This window comes from Hyperolius riggenbachi, chromosome 6 (assembly GCF_040937935.1).
Source record: "Hyperolius riggenbachi isolate aHypRig1 chromosome 6, aHypRig1.pri, whole genome shotgun sequence".
NCBI classification, from domain to species: Eukaryota; Metazoa; Chordata; class Amphibia; order Anura; family Hyperoliidae; genus Hyperolius; species Hyperolius riggenbachi.
Window position 1 is genome coordinate 7364106 of NC_090651.1, and position 16577 is coordinate 7380682.

Consider the following 16577-nt stretch of genomic DNA (forward strand, 5'->3'; position numbering starts at 1 on the left):
TAGGTAAGTACAGTTATGGCCAAAAGTTTTGAGAGTGGCACGAATACTGGTTTTCCCAGAGTTTGCTGCTTCGGTGTTTATGATGCCAATTTGCTCCAGAATGTTATAAAGACTGATCAGAGGACTTGCAAAATGCAAAGTCCTACTTCAATGTAAAGTATAGGAAAGTGGAAAGCCGCTCTGAAAAGCGTTAGGTCAGGTTTTCCAAGCGTTTTTGTTACAGAAGCTGTTCAGTTACAGCTCACTGTAACAAAATATAAAACATGCTACAACAAAACGCTCCAAAAATCGATTTAGAAAATCTCTCTAAACATGCCTAGAATCTCTCTGAAAAAACGTTTGAAAAACCTCTCGCGTTTGCGAATACGCTAGCGGTTTTAGGTGTGCCCTGGCCCTGAGTTAGAATAGCAGGCTACTATTCCAGGAAACAAACGCAAATATAAATGGATAAATACTTCCTATACTTACATAATATACTGTATGTATTGTAATGTACTGTCCACGTTTTCATTTCATTGAATTGTATTTAGTAAATGAAGAGAAAACTGTTCCAGGCATTTTCCATCTTTACTGCCTCTGACTGAAGCCAAATTGATGTAATTTCCTCCCTTACTATTTTTTATTCTTGAAACTACACTGTCATATCTAGTTTGCTTTGTAAACACATGTGAGCACAGCAAAGATCATATTTCAGCAGTTTCACACTGAGCTGCCCTCAGCCAATCAGTGAGAAGCAGGAATGTGGAAGGGGCGGTAACACGCTTCCCTCTCCTCTGCAATGTACCAGAATAGAGCCAGGCTGACTGAGATAAGATTCATTACAGCAGAAACATTTATGATTATATGCTTGCAGTGCAGGGTCAGGAAGTAGACTGCATAATAAACACAGAGCAGTCGGTAAATTGAATTTGATTTTGTGGCTGACAATGACAATCCCACTTTAAATGGAGGGAAATGCTTGAAATCTTTGTTCTTCTTCTGTTAACCATGGTTACCTAAAGTCAACATAGCTTTGCATAAAAAGGGCTTCACAGGCAAGGATTGCTGCTACAAATTTGCACCCAAATTAACAATTTTATTGGATCATGAAGAGCTCCAAGGAAGTAGATTCCATTGCTGTGAGGAAGGCATCAATGTGCTCAAATTATCATGTGTCAGTACCGTCTCCTACAGAGGATTCCTCACCGGGATCGGGGTGAAGGCGTGTACCAGCGTTTAACGCGTGCGGTGAGGACAATGAAAGGGATTTCCACTCCAGGGATTGGTTACATGTAGGCAATCAATGGCACACTGCTAAGGAATGTGTTGCATAGCTGAACTACCCAAGTATTAGAAATGACTTTGCTGATAACAGTGCCAATTTTATCCTTGCCAAATTGTGTGCATGAAAAAGGCGCACAAGGAAAATGGGCGCCCATTTTCATTAATAATATTATTGGTAATATCTACTCATATTATTTGTTTTTAAAGTGTAAATAGTGTAAATTATTGTAATAAAATATCGGTATTTATTAACTATATTTAACAACAACTTAACCTAACCCTGCTCTCACACAGAACCCCTCCTTCCTGACACCTAACCCTAAAACATCACTTCCTGACGCCTAACCCTAACACCCCCCTTCCTGATGCCTAACCCTAAAACCTCCCCTCGCTGACGCCCAACCCTAAAACAGCCCTTCCTGACACCTAACCCTAACCCCCCCCCCTTCCTGACACCTAACCCTAAACCCCCCTTTCCTGACGCCTAACCCTAAACTCTCCTTCCTGACACCTAACCCCCCCCCTCCTGACACCTAACCCTAACCCCCCCTTCCTGACACCTAACCCCCCCCTCCTGACACCTAACCCTAACCCCCCCTCCTGACGCTTAACCCTTAACCCCCCTTCCTGACACCTAACCCTAAACCCCACTTCCTGACACCTAACCCTAAAACCCTCTTTCCTGACGCCTAACCCTAATACCCCCTTCCTGATGCCTAACCCTAATACCCCCTTCCTGACACCTAACTCTAACCCCCTCCTTCCTGATGCCTAACCCTAATACCCCCTTCCTGACACCTAACTCTAACCCTCTCCTTCCTGATGCCTAACCCTAATACCCCCTTCCTGACACCTAACTCTAACCCCCTCCTTCCTGATGCCTAACCCTAATACCCCCTTCCTGACACCTAACTCTAACCCCCTCCTTCCTGATGCCTAACCCTAAATCCCCCCTGAGCCCTCATCTGTATAATGTTCAAAACAATACATTTTAAAACAATAATTTTCTAAAATGAATAATGAATTTTGTAAATAAAAAACATACAATTTTGTCAAAAACTATAACATTCTAATTATCCAAACAATAAAAAAACGAAAACCGTTATATATATATATAAGGTTGTAACTTTAATAATGATGATTCCTGTGTGCCCAAATTCGGCTTTGGGCGCCTCATAACTGATATTTGCATTAATGCCTATGGAGGGCCCAAATCGTCCATTAGCCACGGACGCCGAATTTTCCTACTTCTGCCCAATCCAGTGTCCCCGGCCCTAGGTGCCCCCCCTCCATGGGTGATGTGACATTGCACAGATTGTGGACACAGAATGCAGAGAAGCGCAGAGACTGCTACAGAAGCGTGCGTATATCAGTTCTATCCCAAAGGATTGCGAAGATCGATAGACAAACTATACAGCCTCACACATCTGTGATAATGGGCAACAATTACATTAATCAGCCCTACCTTCAATTATACAGATTACTGGGCAGTATTAGCTCATCTTCCATCTGAGGAGGACTCTAATGAGACGCTGTAATGGATTAATGAGCATTTTACCAGTATGAATTGAAAAACAGTGACATTAACTTGACATTTCTCGCCGTGTATAGGGTCAAGGTTCTGGGCTTGCTGCAAAATTGGTGATTAAGATATATATTCTAATTAAGACATTAGAAGCTGCTTCATTAAGATGTTTTATTTCGGCCGCTTACAGATGAGCCCCTGGAAAGGGCGAAAGCAGCGGGTCCGCGTCTGCGCCTCTGCGGCTGTTCTGCTAATGACTTTTAAAGCTGCAAGGACTGATACCTAGAGGAATGGAGGAGTGTCATAAAGAACTCAAACTCACCATCTACCAATCACTGCAGAGGGAGTACACAATGGCCCTTATCTGGAGAGGGTACCCCACCCTAAAGAAAAACCCTGAGCCTGTACTGTCTCAGCGCCTACAGCCTGGAGATAGAGACAGGGCGCCACAGACAGACATGGAAGCCCCGGGAGGAGAGACTGTGCAGACAATGTGACCAGGGGGTCCTGGAGGATGAGGCCCACTTCCTGCTACACTGCAGCAAATACGCACCTGTGAGGACCGCCCACTTCCACAGACTCTCCGCCCACAGCCTGGAGATAGAGACAGGGCACCACAGACAGACATGGAAGCCCCGGGAGGAGAGACTGTGCAGACAATGTGACCAGGGGTTCCTGGAGGATGAGGCCCACTTCCTGCTACACTGCAGCAAATACGCACCTGTGAGGACCGCCCACTTCCACAGACTCTCCGCCCACAGCCTGGAGATAGAGACAGGGCACCACAGACAGACATGGAAGCCCCGGGAGGAGAGACTGTGCAGACAATGTGACCAGGGGGTCCTGGAGGATGAGGCCCACTTCCTGCTACACTGCAGCAAATACGCACCTGTGAGGACCGCCCACTTCCAGAGACTCTCCGCCCACATCCCGGATTTCACCTCCACAGATGATGAGAGGAAACTCTACATCCTACTGGGGGAAGAGGAAGAAACGGTGCAAATAGCAGCCCGATATGTCACTGCCTGCCACCAACTGAGAGGAACATGATACCACATGGACTGTACAACCCCATACTCCCCTCCCCTATGGTCTATATATACCAGGCAGGCCCCCATACTGTCCTCTCTTATAAACTGTACACCCTAACACCCTATATCCTTTCCTTATTCCCACAACCTCTTCCCTCCAGTTAATGTGTTGCTTTGGCAATGCTGATTGTATTTGGTCATGCAAATATAACTTTTTGCGGATTTGTATTTGGCCTAAATTGAACTATCGTGGAGGAGAGAACCCCTCTGACAGCCATACACTCTGCAAGGATTTCAACAAACATTGCTGCAATACGCCAACCTGAATGACACGACAGCTCAGCCGCCCGCAGCCGATCTGATAAAATGCACTTTAAATTACTTTTTACCTATGTCGCTGTCACTTACAGTAGGTAGTTAAAATCTGACAGGTTTTGGGCTAAAACATCTCCTCATGGGGGATTCTCATGTATTTCTTTATTCTTAAAAGCACTCAGATTAGGAACACGCTAGGCAGAAATGCTATCATTGTGGAGAACGCTAGTCTTTTTGCCGGTAATGAAAGTCTATAAGCAGCATGTAAAAATGCAAAAAAAAAAAAATAGTTACCCTTATCTGGGGCTTCTACCAGCCCCCGCAGACATCCTGTGCCCACACTAAGACACACTGATCCTCCAGTCCCCCAGTTTTGTTTCACGCTGACTGGCCAGTCAGCAGGCTACTGCACGTCCTCGTTCACGCTCCCATCATCATCATGCACATGTGCAGTACTAGATTCCTCCTACTGTGCATGCACTGGACGGCGACGGGAGTGTGAATGAGGATGTGTGCTGCCTGGCCTGCGCAGTTGCCTGAAATGAGACTAGCTGGCGGCGGGGGACCGGATCAGCAGTGAGTGACTACAAGGGCACAGGACATCTGCAGGGAGCCGGTAGAAGCCCCAGGTAAGTGTAACTCTTTTTCCCCCCATCAGTTAAAGTTCTCTTTAGTAAGCTGCTACTGAGCAGAGACAACAAAACATTCAATCTTCTTTGTAAATGTTTAAATATAAAACCATGGGGCATCTAAAAAGAGGTCATTTTTTTAGGAGTAGGAGGATAAATACAATTGTTTATTTCATCAGTTTATTTTCACTTCGAGTTCACTTTAAAGTGAACCTCCGGACAAAAAATCGACTCAGCAGCACTGAAAAGGCTTGGTGTTTCTTTAACAGTTTCACAGCATCAGAACTTTGTTTCTCTTATACAAGCCTCATTTTTAGCTGCAAAGAAGAAAACCGCCCGGGCAGTTTTCCCCTGATGCTGTGCAAAGCATGATGGGATTTCTGATGTTGTTGCTCTCGTTCTGCTGTTTTGGTGCAAATTTTTTTTTTGACATTTTGAATTTGACATTTGAAGCCTAGCGCATGCAGCTGGGAGGGGTGATCAGGACACAGGACAGTTGGAACTGTGTCTCATGCTCCCTGTCACCTCCTTTCAACCAAAAAGATGGCTGCCCCCATGACAAAGATGGCTGCCCCCATGAATCACAAACATTTGCCTGTTCTTTTAAAACAGGGTGGGTAAAAAATTATATTACCTATCTATTCTAATTAACATAACTAATGTAACTTAATGACAGTATGTTTCTTTAGGCTGAAGTTCCCCTTTAACCGTTTCCTGTTATTTCATTTACAAATAGTTTCCAAACATTCCTAATGATATTCTTACTGTTTTTATACAGACTTCTGGCTTTGTGAAGTGGGTACCTGTCATAGTGACCTGCATGTGACTCCCGGGGGAGGGGGGGGGGGATTCCTCCGGCAGGCTTGCCTCGGCGGGGGAATCTTGTGAAACGTGAGTTATGTTTCTGGGCACATGTTTTGCAGTTATCGGTTGTTTACGAGGGCATTTCATACGCTAGATTGTCGTTAAAGATATTTTGTTAGGGATATACGGCTGCCTTGCGGTAGTCGCTTTATTGTTATTGTTTTTCAGGGTTTAATCGGGGCCCGGGAGGGTCTCATTTGACTTGAATCTGGTTCTGGTGCTGTAGTTAATGATTAGACTTTTTCTTACGTCACCTATTTGCCGCAGGTGGTAACTAAGTATTAAATATTCATAGATGCAAATTAGGTTTATTATTTTGTTTTGAACATAAAAAAATCTGTCTTCTTTAAAGAGGTGAGAAATGGCAATGAATAAAAAATGCTTATTTATTTTACAATATTCATTTATAAATGATTAAGTCAGTGTTTGTCCATTGTAAAATCTTTCCTCTCCCTGATTCACAAATTCCTTTAGGCCTTGCTCACATCTAAAATCAAAATCACTGATGCCAGCGTTTTTCAATTTTTTTCACAATTTTTTTAGCGTTTCCCTGTGCTTAACTGCGCGCTGCGTTTTTGTTTTTAAAGCATTTTGCAGAGAAATTCAATTTTTTTCACCCGGAAATGAATAAATACAATGTATTTATTCATGAAAGCGCTGGGGAAATCGATATACAAGAATTTTTTTCAAGCGCTTTGCAATTTCCCTGTACCTTCCATTGAGGCAAATCGCCCCCAAAATGGTACAGGCAACGCTTTGGTGCAGGGACGGATCTAGGGGGGGGGGCAAGCGGGTATCTTGCCCCAGGCGCAGTTTGTTGAATTCTTAAAGGGACTCCGAGCAGTGCAGAAACTATGGAAAGATGCATATCTTTTTAAAGCTCTCTTTCACCTCTTTCCAATGATATATAAACCGCTGCCCTACGCCTTTTAGTTTTCGCTATTTTCGCGATTGAAATTGCCGCAGCCGCGATTTCAATCGCGAAAATAAAGAAAACTAAAAGGCGTAGAGTGACGATTTAGGTGTCGCCATAAAGAGGAGAAAGAGAGCTTTAAAATGATATCCAGGACAACACTTTCCCCAGTGTCAGCAGCTCCATTCAGCAGAAAAAGTCGGCCTGTGTAATACAATGTAACTATGGAAAGATGGATATCATTCTAAATCGTTGCCCTACGCCTTTTAGTTTTCTTTATTTTCGCGATTGAAATCGCGGCCGCGGCAATTTCAATCGCGAAAATAGCGAAAACTAAAATGCATAGGGCGGCGGTTTATATATCATTGGAAAGAGGAGAAAGAGAGCTTTAAAATGATATGCATCTTTCCATAGTTTCTGCACTGCTCGGAGTCCCTTTAAAAAGGCGGCAAAATGAATGGCAGTTTAGGCACCAAAACCTGACCTTTAGGCGCCAAAACCTGACCTTGCCTCAGGCGCATCTTGGTCTTGATCCGTCCCTGCTTTGGTGAGCGGATTTTGTCTACTGAAGCTTTTCTTCCCAATGATCTAATTTTAGAAAATGCACAGTGTATCTGGCCACGACTTGCCCCACATATAATGTGAATCCGGTTGGATTTCCATCAGTTGAGCCTCATTAGGACGGGTTCCGCTGGGTGACTTTGGTGGGAGTTCGTTAATGTCACTCACATGCCACTTACTGTTGGGTCAGCAGCCAAGCAGGGCGGAGATACACATGCAGATACGAGGGCGCTGTTACTGGAGAGCGCTGAGGATATTGGTTGTTGTGTTACCAGTAATGTAACACTTCCATCGTATTGTTCTACAGAATTAAACATGAAGAGCTGTTTTCAGAAAGGATAAATATGAACGTTCCACGCACGGTCCGCTGAGCTGCGTCGCTCTCATTTAAGGGATCCTGTCAAAGGTTTGATGTGTTTTGCGGCTGTATCATTCAAGGATGATGGTAATGGTGTCTCGCCTGCGTAAACCGCAGAGGAAGCAGGTGGAAGGACTGTAACTCAGGATTGAACTTAATCAGTAGCTGATACCACCTACCCCCCGAGAAATCTTTACCTTTTCTCTAACAGCTCATCAGGTGGGTATGTGTGGCTGATATTGTCTTGAAACCCCTCCCACAGTGATGTCATGACCATGGTCCTGACAGTTTCCTGTCTGTGAACCTTGTTGCATTGTGGGAAATAATGGCTTTTCCCAACTGTACAAGCAGTGCCCCTCCCTCTGTGCATAGAACTCTCAGTAACGAACATTCTGTACAGATCACCTGACAGAACTAAAGATGTCACCACCAGCATAGCTCCCAACTGTCCCTCTTTGGGGGCCCTGTCCCTCTGTCCCTCTTTCCTCCTCATTTGTCCCTCTTTCAGGACTTTGTCCCTCTTTCTATGTAAATATATATATATATATATATTTATCTACTAAAAAATGTGTTTGATTGACTCTAAACTTTATTCCCATCCTTTACATTGATATATTACTAATTTTAAAATGTTACTATGAAGGAAAATGAACCAGGATAGAAAGGACCAGTGTGGTTTGAATTATAGAACAACATATTTTTCTTATGAATCTTTATTGATTGCGTGACTAGGGGTATGACGGGGGCGTGATCAGGGGTGTGGCAGGGGCGTGGCTTAAGTGTCCCTCTTTCTCATCTGAAAAAGTTGGGAGGTATGACCACTAGTGATACATTTTAGACTGTAAATCAGATAGAGGAAAGGTTTTACAATGGGCAAACTCTGACTAAATGATCTATAAATGAATATTGTAAATAATAAGCCATTTTATTCATTCACTGCCGTACCTCCTTAAGGTACCCATACATTACTAGATTTTCCTGCTTGATCAACCATTCCATTTGATCATTTATTGGATTGGGGGAAAATCGATTATGTGCCATACTGCTCAATCAATGGAAATGTTTGGTTGAATCAACCTATTTACTTGATCCGGCAGGATGGAAAATATCGGTAATTCGTAAAGGAATCAGCTGTTCACATCATTTCTATCAACAAAGAATGGATTTTTTGTGTCAGAGCATGGAGGCACAACATCGTTCGGGTCAGTTAGAGAAGGAGAATCTCATAGGATGTCGCTTGTAGTGTGTGGGCTTTAGTCGATAGTTTTGATCAACCAATCTATAGTAGATCGCCGAATAAAGTAGATTGCTTAATAACTCGATGAAAAATAAAGTTATGTTTGGGTACCTTAAAGGGGAACTGAATTAAGAGGTATACAGAGGCTGCCATATTTATTTCCTTTTCATCAATACCAGTTGCCTGGCAGCCCTGCTGGTCTATTTCTCTGCAGTAGTTTCTGAATAACACCAGAAACAAGTATGCAGCTAATCTTGTCAGATCTGACTTTAAAGTCTGAAACACCTGATCTGCTGCATGCTTGTTCAGGGGCTATGGCTAATAGTATTAGAGGCAGAGGATCAGCAGGGCAGCCAGGCAACTGGTATTGCTGAAAAGGAAATAAACATGGCAGCCTCCATATACCTCTCTCTTCAGTTCCCCTTTAAGGCCTGGAACCCACTGAAATCAGCAAACGCGAAACGCAACCGCTAGCGTTTTGTCTGAGCGGTTTGCTCAAGCAGTTTGCTTGGCTGGTCGTGTTTTGCAACATTGTATTTTTTTGCTCAGCGGTTGCGTAGCGTTTTGCGTTTCGCGTTTTTATCCTGATTGGTCCTGTGAATTATTTTTCATTTTGTTACAGTGGGCTGAACCGCAAAACGCTAGCAAAACCGCTCAGTTTAGGTTTTGCTGAGCGTTTCTGCTAGCATTTCAATACTTTACATTGAAGCGCTAACGCTCCCAAAATGCTGCAGGTCCTGCGTTTGCGTTTCTGGGAAACGCAAACGCTCCTGTGGAATCCATTAACATTAGCCCAGCGTTTTGGCAAAGTGCTAGCGTATCGCAGTGCTGCCAAAACGCTGCCAAAAGCGCTCTTGTGGGTTCCAGTCCTAAAGGTGGACACAAACAAGATCAGGCAATTGATTGTGTGAGGGGGAATCAGACTGGTTTCAGAGCATTGCTTCATTTGGCATTCACATGAAGAGGAGCTGTCATGTATCTGATGGTGGACAGTTCAATGAGGCGATAGCCCCTGGAAACCGCCATCCAGGCAGTTACTCATGGGAAGGGTTGATAAAATCCTCTGGGGACGGCCATATATACCTGACATCCTGTGACGGTACGGATTTGAAGGACTCTTCCTATTGAATGCCAGGCAAAGCTTCTACTTTTCTGCTGTTGCGACATTAAAACTTCCCAACTCATCTGATCCACCATATAAATGCAAAGAGGAGCCAGGCAGGGCTGTCCTACCCCTGGAATCTTCATCCTGGCAATAGAACCCTTGGTCAATCACATTGGTTCCCACCCAACTCTTCCTGGGAATAAAATAGCCAACAGAGAATACGATTGTCTCTATTTCCTGACACTGTTACAGTTACAGTCAATCCTCTCATAGGCCCAGTGCACACCGAGCGGTTTTAGGAGCGATCCGCCAGATGCATCCGCCAGTGAAAATGCTTGGCTAATGTATTTCAAAGGGATGGTGCACACCAGCGGTTTGAGGTTATTAGCAAGCCGCAAACGTGCCTCCTGCTGCACGTTTGTGGTTTGCAGGTTTTGGGCCAGTCCACCCCCTTAACGGGGGATTCTCAGGGTAATCCTTGTTTTCAACAGTATTTCCTGAACAGCAGTTGCAAAGTCTAACTGACATAATAGTGTGCAAGTGATTAGGGAGGCCGGCTGGTATCTTACTATTTCGGCAGTTAAACTGCTGTTCAGGAAATGCTGATGAAAACAAAGAAAACCCTGAGAATCCCCCATGAGGAGATGGACTGGCCCATAACCTGTCGGTTCTGTCAGATTTTAACGGCCTACTTTTTTCACGATAGTGGTCCTTTAAGAACATTGAATTTAATTTTTCTACAGCCTGAAAATAAGTTGTTAATATGAATTTCACAGCACTCCATATACCGGGCAGTAAGACCGGCTGTTTATTTAAGAGACTGGAATGTAAAAATCCATAAAAGTTTAGATGAATGTAATAATATAAACACACTGCAGCACGTATAGCGCAAATGCAAATTAAAAATTCCAAAAGGGCAATCAGCAAACATTATGAGCCGCAGTGAATCAGGTGCAACATGAAGCTGTGACACGCAGATAACCTTCCCCGCAATCCGCTGGCACCGGACGGGAATTATCTGCAGATATCATTGCACCGCGGGGAGAGGAGCGGCTCGTTTAACGCGATCTCCGAGAAGCAGCGCTCGCTAGTAATGCCACATAACTACAAACCGACTCATATTATTTGTTTTAATTAAGACATGTCCTCTATCGTTCCTCTAATACTTTCCATTGTTCAAATTAATGTTTTCTTCACAGCTTTGTACGTAAATGGTTGCTGCGCATAAAAAAAGTCCTACTTAAAGGAACTCTGAGCTGTTCTTAAAATCAAAATCGGGACTTACCTGAGGATTCCTTCAGTCACCCTCCCCCTCCCCTCCCCATAGCCCGCGAGGTCCCCCAGTATCTTCCTGGCCTTTTTCCACGGTCTCGCTGTCCGGTAATCCGACGACTTGCTTGGAAGCATGCAAGGAAGCGTGCGACTTCCCGAAAGCGCGCCCGCCGCGTTGTCACGCACGAGCAGGAGGCTGATGGCTCCCGCTTCAGGAGGGCGTGCACAGGTGCCTTGCTTGGAAGTCGCCGGGTTACCAGACAGGACAGCGAGACCGCGGAAAAAGGCCAGGAAGATGACGGGGGACTTCACAGGCTGCCGGGGGGCTGGAGAAATCCCAATTTGGATTTTAAGAACAGCTCAGGGTCTCTTTAAAGGATACATTCGGTGAAAAAAATAAATGCTGATCTTCTTACCTGGGGCTTCCTCCAGCACTCACGCATGCGCAGAACCCACAAACCTGGCCGGGTTGGTGGCCACTACGGAGGGAGCTGCAGGTCCAGGAGACAGAGGTGCCTGGCTCTTCTACTGACCACATATGCTATTGCTCCGTTGTTATTGCCTGATGAAGCGGCATCAAACCTGCGAAACGCGTTGCATATTTGGAGTTCATAAATAAAATATATTGACTGTCTTTACTACAGTCGTTGTGTGTCTACTTGGAGGAGGTAAGTCCACCACTGACTCCTCTATTTACCAAGAATTTGGTTTTTAAGCTCATTTAGCTTCCTTTTCTCCTTTTGGCACCTCTGTTCTCCTGCAGGTCCAGGAGAGCTGAGATGAGGGAAACAGATTCTTCAAGGGGCTGTCTTATTTTTGAGGAAAAACAGGTATTGCTGAAATCACAGGCCAAGTATTGTCAGTTCAGCTCACAGTGACGGCCACATTAATGTCACACAGCCACAGGAAGTTTAATGGCAGAAGGTCATGTGACACAAATAAGCATAGTTCCCAGAAGGCCGAGCGAGCAGCGTCACAGATAATTGGATTACACATTGCTCAGGTTTAGGCGCAGGTTTGCATACTTTGGCCGAGTCGCAATGTTTCTGGAGTAGGATTAACTTTTCACCAATTAATTTTCCTCGCCAGGAGCTGCTTTATAACCTGATCAGATTATTAGAGACAGCTGAGGGAAGATCTAACGGAAGCGCCTGAACCAGCTGCCTGCCTGACAAATGACAAGGCCTAATGAGTGACAGGAGGACGAGCGCTCTGTGTGCCACATATAATGAGATACAATCTGCACAACAAGCTTACACGGAGCTGCTGGCAGATACATTCCCTGCTGCTGCTGCATCGCACTCACATACATCCATTTCCCTGACCAATTGGAGCCCTGTTATCAGATCTGTTGCCACCCAGCAGGCCAGATCGATCAACTTCTGACCGATGTCAGCCAGTTTATTGTCAAGTTATGCTCACACTATGGGCGTGTATAAAAGTGTAACTGTCCTGACCTCTGCCACTACCAAACTCCTTATCCATGCCCTCATAATTTCCCGCCTTGACTACTGCAATGCCCTGCTGTCTGGTCTCCCTATGACCCGAACAGCCCCACTGCAGTCCATCATGAATGCGGCAGCCAGAATTATCCACTGTTCCCATCGCTCCACCACGGCAGATCCCCTCCTAGAATCCCTCCACTGGCTTCCTATCCAGTCCAGAATCAGATTCAAGATACTGTGTCTGACCTACAAATCTGTCCACAAAACCCGTCCAACTTACATTTCCGATCTTACTCAGAGGTACATACCTAGCCGCTCACTCCGCTCTTCCAATGAATTTCGCCTGACTGCCGCCCTCCGCATCACCCAATCCCATGCACGTCTCCAGGACTTCTCAAGAGCTGCTCCAACACTATGGAGCTCCCTACCTCCACCTATTAGGGCAGCCCCCTCCTTCAACATCTTCAAGAAAGCCCTCAAAACTCACCTTTTCACTGTGGCCTACTACCCTTCACAAGTGCTCTAAACCCACAGCTGAACTCTGGCCCCCTACCGTTTGTGTCCTTACCTTTCCCTCTAGATTGTAAGCCTTTGGGCAGGGTCCTCCTCCTTTTGTGTCCTACCTGATCATGCACCTCCATTACTGTGAGCCTATGCTATGCATCTGAGTGAACCTAACTTGCCTAATCTCCATGCTCCCCTCCAGTGACTAAGCACTACCTTGTACTCATACTGTGCTGTGTGATCTGGTTTTCTTGTATTCCTGTATTGTCAAAGGCCTAGTGCACACCAGAGCGGTTCTGCTGCGGTTTGCGATCCGGTTGTGGCTGCGGATACGCTTGGGTAATGTATCTCAATGGGGTGGTGCACACCAGAGCGGGAGGCATTTTGCAGGAACGCATACTCCCGGGCTGCTGCAGATTTTGGATTGCGGAGGCGTTTCTGCCTCAATATTAAGTATAGGAAAAACGCAAACCGCTCTGAAAAACGGCAGTTCAGAGCGGTTTTGCAGGCGTTTTTTGTTACAGAAGCTGTTCAGTAACAGCTTTACTGTAACAATACATGAAATCTACTACACCAAAAACGCTACACAAAACCGCAAAATGCTGGTGAAACGCTACAGAAAAAGAAGAAAAAGCGTTTCAAAATCTGCTAGCATTTTGCGGATCTGCTAGCGTTTTTTGGTGTGCACCAGGCCATATTGCTGTTTGTCACCCCTAAATATTGTCTGTAACCTAAACTAATGTCCAGCGCTGCGTAATATGTTGGCGCTTGATAAATACAATAAATAATAATAATAAATAATAATAATAACTGTCAAACATAAAATAAAAAATCAATTGTTTATTGAGGCGCTCTGTGGCTATTTGTGCACTCTTAGCGGCCGTTTGTGCTCTCTGGCCATGTGTGCGCTCTCCGGCAGTGTGCGCTCTGCAGCTGTGTGTGCGCTCCCCGGCAGTGTGTGCACTCTGTGGCTGTGTGTGCGCTCCCCGGCAGTGTGTGCACTCTCCGGCTCTGTGTGCGCTCTTCGCCCATTGTGTGCACTCTTTGTGGCTGTGTGTGAGCTCTGCGGCCATGTGAGCGTTCCCTGGCCCTGGGTGCTCTCTGAGGATATTTGTGCACGCTTTCAGCTGTGTGCGCTCTGCGGCCGTGTGTGTGCGCTCTGTGGCTATGTGTGACTCTTTGTGGCTGTGTGTGCGCTCTTGGCTATGTGTGACTCTTTGTGGCCGTGTGTGCGCTCTGTGGCTATGTGTGACTCTTTGTGGCTGTGTGTGCGCTCTGTGGCTATGTGTGACTCTTTGTGGCTGTGTGTGCGCTCTGTGGCTATGTGTGACTCTTTGTGGCTGTGTGTGCGCTCTGTGGCTATGTGTGACTCTTTGTGGCTGTGTGTGCGCTCTGTGGCTATGTGTGACTCTTTGTGGCCGTGTGTGCGCTCTGTGGCTATGTGTGACTCTTTGTGGCTGTGTGTGCGCTCTGTGGCTATGTGTGACTCTTTGTGGCTGTGTGTGCGCTCTGTGGCTATGTGTGACTCTTTGTGGCTGTGTGTGCGCTCTGTGGCTATGTGTGACTCTTTGTGGCCATTTGAGCTCTCTGGCCATGTGTGCGCTCTGCAGCTGTGTGTGTGCGCTCTGTGGATATGTGTGACACTTTGTGGCTGTGTGTGCGCTCTGTGGCTATGTGTGACTCTTTGTGGCTGTGTGTGCGCTCTGTGGCTATGTGTGACTCTTTGTGGCTGTGTGTGCGCTCTGTGGCTATGTGTGACTCTTTGTGGCCATTTGAGCTCTCTGGCCATGTGTGCGCTCTGCAGCTGTGTGTGTGCGCTCTGTGGATATGTGTGACACTTTGTGGCTGTGTGTGCGCTCTGTGGCTATGTGTGACTCTTTGTGGCCGTGTGTGCGCTCTGTGGCTATGTGTGACTCTTTGTGGCTGTGTGTGCGCTCTGTGGATATGTGTGACACTTTGTGGCTGTGTGTGCGCTCTGTGGCTATGTGTGACTCTTTGTGGCTGTGTGTGCGCTCTTGGCTATGTGTGACTCTTTGTGGCTGTGTGTGCGCTCTGTGGCTATGTGTGACTCTTTGTGGCTGTGTGTGCGCTCTTGGCTATGTGTGACTCTTTGTGGCTGTGTGTGCGCTCTGTGGCTATGTGTGACTCTTTGTGGCCGTGTGTGCGCTCTGTGGCTATGTGTGACTCTTTGTGGCTGTGTGTGCGCTCTTGGCTATGTGTGACTCTTTGTGGCTGTGTGTGCGCTCTTGGCTATGTGTGACTCTTTGTGGCTGTGTGTGCGCTCTGTGGCTATGTGTGACTCTTTGTGGCTGTGTGTGCGCTCTTGGCTATGTGTGACTCTTTGTGGCTGTGTGTGCGCTCTGTGGCTATGTGTGACACTTTGTGGCTGTGTGTGCGCTCTGTGGCTATGTGTGACTCTTTGTGGCTGTGTGTGCGCTCTGTGGCTATGTGTGACTCTTTGTGGCTGTGTGTGCGCTCTTGGCTATGTGTGACTCTTTGTGGCTGTGTGTGCGCTCTGTGGCTATGTGTGACTCTTTGTGGCCGTGTGTGCACGCTCTGTGGCTATGTGTGACTCTTTGTGGCTGTGTGTGCGCTCTGTGGCTATGTGTGACTCTTTGTGGCTGTGTGTGCGCTCTTGGCTATGTGTGACTCTTTGTGGCTGTGTGTGCGCTCTGTGGCTATGTGTGACACTTTGTGGCTGTGTGTGCGCTCTGTGGCTATGTGTGACTCTTTGTGGCTGTGTGTGCGCTCTGTGGCTATGTGTGACTCTTTGTGGCTGTGTGTGCGCTCTTGGCTATGTGTGACTCTTTGTGGCTGTGTGTGCGCTCTGTGGCTATGTGTGACTCTTTGTGGCCATTTGTGCTCTCTGCAGCTGTGTGCGCTCTTCGCCCATGTGTGCGTTCTCCATCAGTGTGTGCACTCTCTGGCCAAGTGTGCACTCTTTGTGGCTGTGTGTGAGCTCTGCGGCCATGTGAGCGTTCCCTGGCCCTGGGTGCTCTCTGAGGATATTTGTGCACGCTTTCAGCTGTGTGCGCTCTGCGGCCGTGTGTGCACGCTCTGTGGCTATGTGTGACTCTTTGTAGCTGTGTGTGCGCTCTGTGGCTATGTGTGACTCTTTGTGGCTGTGTGTGCGCTCTGTGGCTATGTGTGACCCTTTGTGGCTGTGTGTGCGCTCTGTGGCTATGTGTGACTCTTTGTGGCCGTGTGCGCGCTCTGTGGCTATGTGTGACTCTTTGTAGCTGTGTGTGCGCTCTGTGGCTATGTGTGACTCTTTGTGGCTGTGTGTGCGCTCTGTGGCTATGTGTGACTCTTTGTGGCTGTGTGTGCGCTCTGTGGCTATGTGTGACTCTTTGTGGCCGTGTGCGCGCTCTGTGGCTATGTGTGACTCTTTGTGGCCGTGTGTGCGCTCTGTGGCTATGTGTGACTCTTTGTAGCTGTGTGTGCGCTCTGTGGCTATGTGTGACTCTTTGTGGCCGTGTGTGCGCTCTGTGGCTATGTGTGACTCTTTGTGGCTGTGTGTGCGCTCTGTGGCTATGTGTGACTCTTTGTGGCTGT